We start from the raw sequence: 10,307 nt of genomic DNA on the forward strand, positions 1-10,307 counted from the left end.
CTGAAACGAAACAGTTGGAGCAAGTGCAAAAAAAACAAAACTATATATATATATATATATATATATATATATATATATATATATATATATATATATATATATATATTTATATCAGCTTTGTAGGCCCATATGGCTTTTAGAAGCAATCCAAGTCTTGTAGTCACAGGTGTCCAAGCCAGGGACCAGGAAGCTCTGAATAAATGAGCATTCTAGTTTTCTTCACCTACACTGCTTTCACTTAGGCTACTGTGCCATAAACAGGAAGTGTAGCACGCATACATAATTGAATCACTGAGACAAATCATGTTCTGTATTACAAGCTTCCTCAAATGCAACAACCAAGAAACACAGGTTAGGGGACTGTGGTATCTTCAATGTAGTCTGTCAGTCAAAGTCTAGTCTCTAGCCTCACCTATAGTATTTTATCTGTCTTAAACTGTATTTTCTCACTCCTCTATTGCTGTTATACTGAGAGAGAGATTCAGTTTATCACCTTCATGTTTTATTGCTTTCATTGAGAATGCTGAGAGGACGATATAAATTTCTTACATCTTACATATGTTTCTCGGGGTTATTAAAGTCAGGGTTTCCTCGTCTGTTTTTTTTTTTTTTTTTTGATATGCTGCAGACTTTGTAGTTCACCTGCTACTTCAGCTTTTCCCAGTTAGGGGTCGCCACAGTGGATCATCTGTCTGCTCATGATTGGCAGTGGAGTTTTACAGTGTTGAGTTGCCAGCCCAGTGCCCAACCTTCCACAGAAGGCACACACATGCACACACTCACACCTGGACCAATTTAGAGTGTCCAATCCACCTACTGCATGTCTTTGGGATGTGGGAGGAAACCGGAGCACCCAGAGGAAACCCACGTGTCCACAGGGAGGACCTGCAGACTCCGCAGAGAAGGCCCCCCCCAGCCAAGAATTGAACCGGAGAACCTCTTGCCGTGAGGCAGCAATGCTAACCGCTGCATCACCATGGCCACCCTGCAGAGAGCTGTTAATGTAAAGAAGCTAAAAAGAACTGTAAATTCTTCCTAAAGAGAACGTGTATAAGATATGTAGATAAGCATGCTTCAGGTCCAGAGACACCAAAAATGAGTGGAAGAGGTACAGGGAACAGAGACTGAAGAATCAACATTTTGAAAGAAGGTGTTGAGAAAGGGGAGAGGTCTAGAATGGGTCTCCAAAAACCCTCCTTCCTGGGTAGAGTAGAAACCTGTGCACCTCTGGCAAGACGGCAGTGACTGAATGGTACCCTGAGACAAGAGGTCCTGAATAAGAGGAGGAAAATGAAGCAACTGGCAAGGAAGGTGTAGAAGAATCCCCAAAAAGGGAGGAAGGCACTTCCATGCCATGAAATAATGATTGTGAATTACTGATAGAATCCAAATGTCTGTGGTGATTTGCTGCCAAATGGGGGAAAGACAGAATTAATCTTCGGAAAACAGGAATCTGGTCAAGGGGAAGATGATTGTTAAATAGAAGATGATTTGTCCAGAAAAGAATACTTCTGTCCACTGGAGTCTTGAAAAGGTTTCTCAGAAAAAAACTCTATTAAAAGGTCATTTACGGTGCTTGTGCACAAAAGGTACCGAAGAGGAGTAATTCCTCTGATATTTAGGTATAGCGAGAGAAAATTGTTTATGGACCTGCACGCCCTTCCCTTTGCAATACAAAGCCTTCAAATGTTCTGCAGCAGCAGAGCAAAATACATTTTGAGTAACTAAAGGAAAGTCCAATAATTTTGCCTTCACATCCTCAGGAAGAATTGAAGCCTAAGCCAGGAATACACCCAATGACCAACCCTGACACAGCCACCCTAGAAGCAGCAGCAGCATCATACCAGAATTTGAAGGAATGTTCATCTACTTGGAAAGCGGATCCCAGAAAGGACAGAGCTGAAGTCATAGAATCAGACCCAGACATATCAACCAGCACACTCCCCAGCTTGGCAAGGAGAACAAGCACATACCTAGTCATAGATATGTGTTAACTGATGGCCTTGAATGCTAAGATAACAGTATACTCCTCCTTATTGTACTTCACCATTGCTCTACTATCCTTTTCTGAAGAAAAGAGTTTGAAAGAGGCAAGCAGCTTAGTAGATTTGTCAGTTGAAAGGGAAATTACAGAAGGGTCTGATGAGGAATTCTTGTACAAGAATATTTGAGCCTCAGGAACCTTATAGAACCTGCCTGTTCTTTAGGAGCAGGGCCTGAGACTCAGGGTCTCATAGGTTCAGCCCTAGGGCCTATACAAGCCTAGCCATAACAATTCCCTGGATATTTCTGCCCACAATATCTACTTCCTTGGACCACTGTCTAGCAGGGTGACTGACGTGATCCCCAGGGTGAATTTCCTATCTGCCATCCAATCATCAAGATTCCTTTTGAAGAGGGCCAAGGAGGAGCTCTGTTTGACATGTATGGGCAGTCTATTCCAGAGTATGGGGAGTCTCTGGGACAGGAACCTATCCATCCAGCATGTTTTGTTCATTGTGATGAAAAGGTTTAGATCCCTGGAGCATGTGGCTCTGAGGGATTGGGATTTCTTTAAGTGGAGCATGTCCAATAGCTCAGGGTTTGACATGGCCTTGTATGTTAAGCAGAGATCGCCTCAGAGTATAGCTGGAGTTTTTTTTAGATGGTCAGCATAGGGCATCTGCTTTAGGTCTGTGATTCTTTTAGTGAGGTATTTCTGCAGTTTTTCCAGCTGTTGCAGATGTCTTGTGAGGTACATACCAAATGGGGCATTGTACTCTATAATGGGTCTAACGAGGGATGAGTACAGTGGGACAATGACCTCCTTTTTTCTGGATGAAAAGCCCTTAGTGATGAGGTGTGCCACACAGAAGGATTTCCTGACTGTTGTGGTGATGTGGTTATCGAAGGTGAGACCACTGTGCACTTCTGTCCCCAAGTCTCTCATCACACTTTCAGTGTTTAGTGTACTGCCACCTATGTGGTAATTCATGGGTACATGTTTTTTTTCCGAAAGGGGATAACTATACATTTCTTGAAGGGTGTTTTTCTATGCCTTCCCGCCCTTTCTCTAATTCTAAGGGTCCTGCTCCAGATAAAACAAGACCCCCCCCCCCCAAATCTTGTTGGTGGATCTCTCTGCACCCAGACAGCATTGGTTCCCTCTTCTTCTGCACCTGTCCAATGGCAATCACCACAAGTTGCCTCAAAGGGTGGGCTTGCCCACACAAGACAGGGGGGGGTCTCATCCATTCTCACTTGTCCATTCCAACTGAAATATTGTGTGATAGGGTTTTGATCCTTTTTAGGCAACTTCTTTCTGAAGACTTGCTTTGGGTTCTGCATGAGGGCAGGAAACCCACTGCAAGGAAATCCTTTATGTCCAAATAGAAGAGATATTCTGTTTGGTGCATTGTTCGTATCCAGGATCCACTTTATGTGGATATTCCTCGAGTTCTCTCTTCCTTGTATGTATTGCTCCATGCTGGGTTAGCATATTCTTCTGTTAAAGCTCATCCTCCTTGCAGCATTGTACATGGAAAGACTGTTCTTTTAGCCCTTACTTCAGCTAAGATTGTGTCTGAATTTCAAGCTCTTATGGCTGTTCCTCTTTTTACATTTTTCATAGGAACAAGGCGTCTTGTCATACTACTCCTTTTATGCCTAAGGTGGTTAATCAACTGTCTCTTAATCAGTCCATTAATTTGCTCTACTCCTTTTTTCCTTCTACACAGCCTGCTAGTGAGAAGGTTCTTCACACCTTTGATTTGCATAGGCAGCTCAGATATTATCTGGATAAGATTAAGGCCATTCACAAATCTGAGCACCTTTTTGTTTTTCATCCTAGGTCTCTAGATTTGGCTTTTTCTAAGCAAACAATTCCTTTGTGGATCTCTAAGAGCATTTCTTTTAGTTATTCCTTTCATGGGAAGCGCTTTTCTGCCTCTGTAAATGAAGAATTTACCAGGGCCATAGCTTCCGCTGTTGCTTTTTTCAAAGGCTTGGATATTGAATTCCATCCCCGAGGCTGCTAGTTGGACCTCTGTCCATACCTTTACTAAGCATTACAAATTGGATGTTGTTTCCAGAGCAATAGCTGCCATTGCCAGAACTATCCTGCATGGGTTTCTTGAGAGCTCTGTTTGGCTTTTCTCCTCACAAGTTTCCTCTCGAGCTTTTGTACTCTTTCTTTTGTTAAGGATACTGCAACAGTGATATGGAAGGACATAGTAAAGTTGTGTAAAAATCTTACCATAACATTAGATTCCTTCTCTTCACTGTTGCAGTATTCACTCCTTCCCCCCCTCCTCCCCTTATGCTCTACTCCTTTCCTTATTTTCTTCTTTCTGAATGCACAAGTTCCTCCTACTTCCTAGGACTATTGTTTCTTCAGGGGTTATTCAATTCTGAGGTATATAGGTCCATATGTCACCTTTATGCCCTACACCTTGAGAGGGGAGTGTACACAATGTATGATGTCTATAAAATCCTAAGGCTTTGGTATCCTGGGCAGATATTGGGCTACCCATGGCAGGGAATCCCCTTTGTTAAGAATACTGCATTGGAGGAGGACATCTACTGTCATGGTAAGATTTTACACAACTGTACTTTCCTTGGGCTCTTCTGACCTATAGATGTGTCAGTCAGAGGCTAGGCAGCAGAAGTTTCCAATCATAACTGCAACTTCTTTTTTTGAAGTCAGCTTGATGTTTTGGCAGGTGGATTCCCAGAAGCCACGGTCCCTTAAATTAAGACTTTCAACCACTGATTCCCTAAATATGCAGAGAGAGAGAAGAGAGATGGCTGTGAAGAGTCTTGGGAACAATTGCCTGGAAAATATCACACTGTTTGTGGTCACAATCTGCACCCAAACAAACAAGGCACTTTTCTTGTCTATTCTTATGATGAATCTGACCCCCACATTCCTTTCTGGATGACATGTGCCTTCAATAAAATAAACAGCGAGGAAGAAAAGGAAGAGTCCCCAACAGGGTACCTATCTACAGTAAGCCTGGAGAGCTATACAAGATGAAATTCAAAACCCATTGTTCATACTTGTGGCAAAATGTCCTTCCATATCATTGTTGCAGCATTCTTTTCCCAAGAGATTTACTGCCAAGGATAGCCCAACATCTGCCCAGTATACCAAAGCCTGTAGCTCTTATAGGCATCATACGTCACACATATACTCTCCACACAAGATGTAGGGCATAATGGTGATGTATAAATGCACACGCACAGAACTACTTTATCATCAGTCTGTATGTCATTTCTAACATCAGTCTGAACGCCATTCTACTGTGCTGGTTACCAAGCCATTTTTTCAGATAAATGCCCCGTTGGAGTTTCTGCTGTTTTCGTTGTTATTGTATTCATTATCCAGAAAAGGAAAAGGTCAGTGGGGAAGGCAGATTACCCATATAGACCATCATGACTAGTGTCTTCTTGTTTGGGTGCTTCCATGATAGTACAAACTTTGCTATACACCAGGTGTTTGTGCCCAAGACCCTACATAGTCACCTCTCCTACTTGTCCATATACCTGGAAAACCAATGCCTTAAGGTGTTAGCTCAGGGTGCTATGCCAGAATACTTTAGTCCTGAGGGGCAGCTGTCTGCCAAGGTGGTGTCCAAAAAAGTGTCTGATCTGGCTGCTGTTCAGCCTCTCCCTGACGTCTCTGTTGTGGCTAATGAAAACGTGGTGGACTGTCCAGTGGTTGCTTCAGATTCCTCTACTGTGACCTCATCAGAGGCTGGCATGGATCAGACTTCCTGCGTATCCTTTGAGGCTTTTCAAATGTCTATGTCTGATGTTCAGGGGACACCTCATATTACATCAGAAGGACTGAGAGGGATTACTCAGATCTAAGTAAGGGAGGAGATCCCTATTACCATTATAGAGTTGTGCCAGGAATCTGGACGTGTGACAAGTGGACATCCTGTAGAAAAAGAAAAAGCATATTTCCCCTGGTGTTAAGGATACCCAACATTAATGGCAGGCTTTCTCTCAGGGTTTATTTCATGCTTTGATGGCCTTGAAGGTATCTCAAGGGGGTTTCTTTGCCTACTCCTTCCTGGTCTTCCACTCCATTTAAGACGCTTAGGGAACTGAATTCTTCAGATAAGGATCTGGACTCCAAGAAAGAATCTTTGGCCTATTCTTGCCAAATCCCTCCCTCATGTCCAGACTTACCTTTGGAAGAGCTTTCCTTTGGGGATACCATTGCCTGTATGATGGATTATTTCAAGTGGGATTGTTCTCAAGTCTTTGATATTCAAAAAAGGTATTATGAGCTCCTGCAGATGGAGTCTACCAAACCTTCTGTTGTTCCTCTTGTTCTAGCTGCCCTTCTGTATACCTACTCAGCCTCCTGCACTTAAGAAACCAAACAGATTCTGTAAAGTGCCTGAGGAGTGTTTCTTTAGAACAATGGCAATGACCTCCTTTTTTCTGGATGAAAAGCCCTTAGTGATGAGGTGTGCCACATAGAAGGATTTCCTGACTGTTGTGATGATGTGGTTATCAAAGGTGAGACAACTGTCCACCTGTGTCCCCAAGTCTCTCATCACACTTTCGGTGTTTAGTGTACTGCCATGTGGTAATTCTTGGGTACATGTTTTCTCCCAAAGGGGATAACTATACATTTCTTGGCATTAAGTTTGAGCCCATGGCTCTGGCAACAAGCATCTGTTTCTGTAAGGCCCTTTTGTAGAATATCCACATTATTTGGGGATTCAATAATGGCTCCCAGTTTGCAGTCATCTGTAAACTTTGTTAGCCAGAGTCCCTTAGTGTTGGCCTGTACTTCAGAGAAGTAGATGCCAAACAAGAGCGGTCCCAGGACTGAACCCTGAGGTACTCCACTTGTCTGGAATGGAACTGGATTTGGAGTCTGCTACTTTTATAGCCTGGGTTCTGTCAGTAAGTCAGTTGGCAACCCATCGAGTGAAGTAGGGATTTATGCACAGCTTAGTAATTTTATCTATGATTCCAGAGTGGGGGATGGTGTTGAAGGCCTTGCTGAGGTCCAGACAGGCTGTGTGGATCACCTTACCCTCGTCCACAGCTCTGGAAACTGATTCAAATAAGTCAGTCAGGTTCAGGAGACAAGATCTTCCCTTCACAAACCCAAACTGGGTGGGGTCTAGTGTTTGAAGGTTATCAATGTCTTTGTTTATAAGTTCCATGATGTGTTCCATGCCCTTGCAGATCAGGCTCGTCAGACTGATGGAACGGTAGTTCTCAGGATCCAAGGTGGATCCCCCCTTGTGGAGTGGGATAACTGTAGCTGTGTGCCACTCAGTGGGCATGAAGCCTGAGGTGAGGCTATGATTAAACATGACACTTAGGTGAGATGCCAGTTCATTTTTGTAGTTCATGTAGTACACAGCGCAGTATGTCATCTGGTCCCATGGATGCTGTATTCTTAGCTTTGGAGAGTGTGGTTTCTACCTGTGTGGCCGTGATTACCAGAATTTGGCACTCTTTTGGTATTGAGATGGCATTTAGGGGGTGAAGTTGCCACTAAATCAATTTGCCAGGATCTAGTCTTCATTTTTTTTTCCTTTTCCACAGTCTGCCAGTGAGAAGGTTCTTCACACCTTGGATTCACATAGGCAGTTCAGATATTATTTAGATAAGACCAAAGTTATTTACTGATCTGTGGAGCTTTTTCTTTTCATCCCAGGACTTTGGGTTTGGCCATTTCTAAGCAAATCATCTCCTCTCCTGGATTTCTAAGGCCATTTCAGTGTGGTGTTTCATTTGTATTTATTCCTGTTGGCAGTCACTGGAGTTGCTTGAGTCTTGCTAAGTTCTTGCAGTTTTCATCTGGTACTTTTATTGTTTTTTTCATTGTAGTTTGTTATTCTTTTCACAGTAAACATCTTTCCTTGACTGTAAAGGTGCATTTTACTTGGCCAGTTGCCTCCTCTGGTGCTTTTTTCAAGGGCCTTGATACCAGTTCCATCTTGAGGCTGCTACTTTATCCTCAATTCATACTTTCAAAAGGACTACAAGTTCGATGTTATTTCCAGGGCCAGGGCAGGCTAGCCTGCATGGGTTTGTAGAGGACTCTTCTGTCCCCTCCTCCTTCCAGGCTTCCACTTAAGCTCTTGTACTCTCCCCCCTTAGGTAAAAAATAACGTAGCAGTGATATGGAAAGGCATAGTAGAGTTGTACAAAATCTTACCACAACAGTAGAGGTCTTTCTCTTTACTTTTGCAGTACTTGGTTCCTCCCTTCTACCCCACCCTAGCTCTTGCCATCTGTTTTTGCTGCCCTCTTGGCCATGGGGTTCTCTTTCCTCTTCCTTTTTTTTCCTTTTGGATGCACATGTTCCTGGTCCCGGAGGTATTTTTTTTCCTCCTGGGGCTTTTTTAGTTCTGACTTAGTCTGAACATCACCTTTATGCCCTGTATCTTGCGTGGGAGCATGTGTGTGATGTACAATGCCTATAAGAACTAAAGGCTTTGGTATACTGGCTGGATATTGGGCTAGCCTTGGCAGGAGATCCCTTAGGTTAAGAATACTGCAACTGTGAACAACAGGGCATCTACCATTATGCTGTACCTTCTAGGGGCACTCATACATCAAGTCATACACCTTACACTTCAGATGTAGGACATATGTCTGACATACAGCACTTGGAAGGGTCCAAGGCTTTAGAATGCTGGCTGGATGTATGGCTATCCTTGGCAGAATACTGCAAAAGTGTCAAAGGAAGGACAGAGTGTTATAGGCAAAACCTACCACTCTTCTTGCTGAGGATTCCCAAACCTTGTAAGACAGAAACAGAACAGCTAACTGTGGACTTTGTTTGACACAGGAATTTTCATATTCCATTGGCTTTATTCTTAAGCTCAAAACCAGTTTGAAACATCCTCATATAGCCACATCTAACCTGATTCCTGATTTTAAAAACTAGCTTTTTCGGGTTCACTGTAGCTTACCTAGAATCATAGAAATTAAAGGATTATTACATGTTGTTTGGGTTTTTAACTCAAGACCTCCAACATAGTGTGTTGGTGTTACTGCTACTGGGCCAACAAGAGCTTCTGGACAAATAGGTTGAGTCTTCTCCTGAGATCTTCATCCTTTCAGTTTGCTTAAGGAAGTCATTATAGATTGGATAAGAAATGTGTTTGGTTCCCTCAGACATAATTTAGCTTTGTTCATTGAACTTAGTTCACAGTTAAGTTCTGGCAAGTTCATCACAGAACTTTTAGTTTACTAGTTTTTATATATCTAAGGTTTGAAGATTTCAGAGATTAGTTACAGAAACACTCTCTACCAATGTAAAACTCTTCCAGCTATGTCATTAAATAGTTGCAGGTTTTAGAAGGCCTGGATGAAACAAGACTAGATTATCCTGGAATCTGACACTCATTAAACTTCAGGACACAGCTTCATCCAAGTCTTCTAGTAGACAGAGAGTCTCAGTATGTTCTTCCTATGGATTAATGATGTAGTCATAACTAAAAATATGTCCATATGGTTTATTTTCATGTCATAAGTAATAATTTAATAAAGAGTTTTTTTTGTTTAAAAAAATGATGCAGTCATAACCATTGGGAACTTGTCCAGAGGTGAGCTCTAATATCCAGACAGATTTTCAGAGCTTTGTACCCCCCCCCCCCCCCAAGTGTGCTGACTTCTGTTTCCCGGAGAGATTATTATACTTGTGGTATGAAGGGGATGTCATCCCACTCTACCTATATTTCTTTCTGGACACTGTGCACTATAAGAAGGTAAGAGTCATTTCAATTGTTCGATTCATGGTAACCCAGAGCTCCACAAATAAGTACTACATTAGAGATTTTTTTTCCTGTGGTATTACTGTATTGCTGTTTTTGAATATGTTGTTGCTGGTAGATGTCAGGGATATGTTCCTGCCCATAAAAGGTGAGTGTGTGTGCATAGGTTTACAATCAAAATCAGGTCATTTGCGCAAATCATCTCCAAAAATCTGCAAAGGAGCACAGTCACTATGTTGAATATGCCAAATTCGAAGAATCAGTATTATTTGACATATGCCTTCCCCTGCACCTTTCAGAACACCAACGGATGTTGAACTTCTTAGCAGTACATATGTACTGCACAACACAGAAATGCCTGTTTTTGCAGTGGGGCAAGCCCCCCCACGCCCCCCTGTAAATAATATATTCCAACTCCCAGATCACACTATAGTGGGGTAAAGGGCAATTACTCAATAGTCATAACTGCGATCACATATGTGCGAATGCTAAACTGCACACTCGTAATAGTGCAGGTCGGTAAAAAAGGAATCAACTGTGGTTCAACATTCCCATTTCCGAACATGTACT

This window comes from Protopterus annectens, chromosome 14.part0 (genome assembly GCF_019279795.1).
Source record: "Protopterus annectens isolate FY-2018-M chromosome 14.part0, PAN1.0, whole genome shotgun sequence".
Lineage (NCBI taxonomy): Eukaryota > Metazoa > Chordata > Ceratodontiformes > Protopteridae > Protopterus > Protopterus annectens.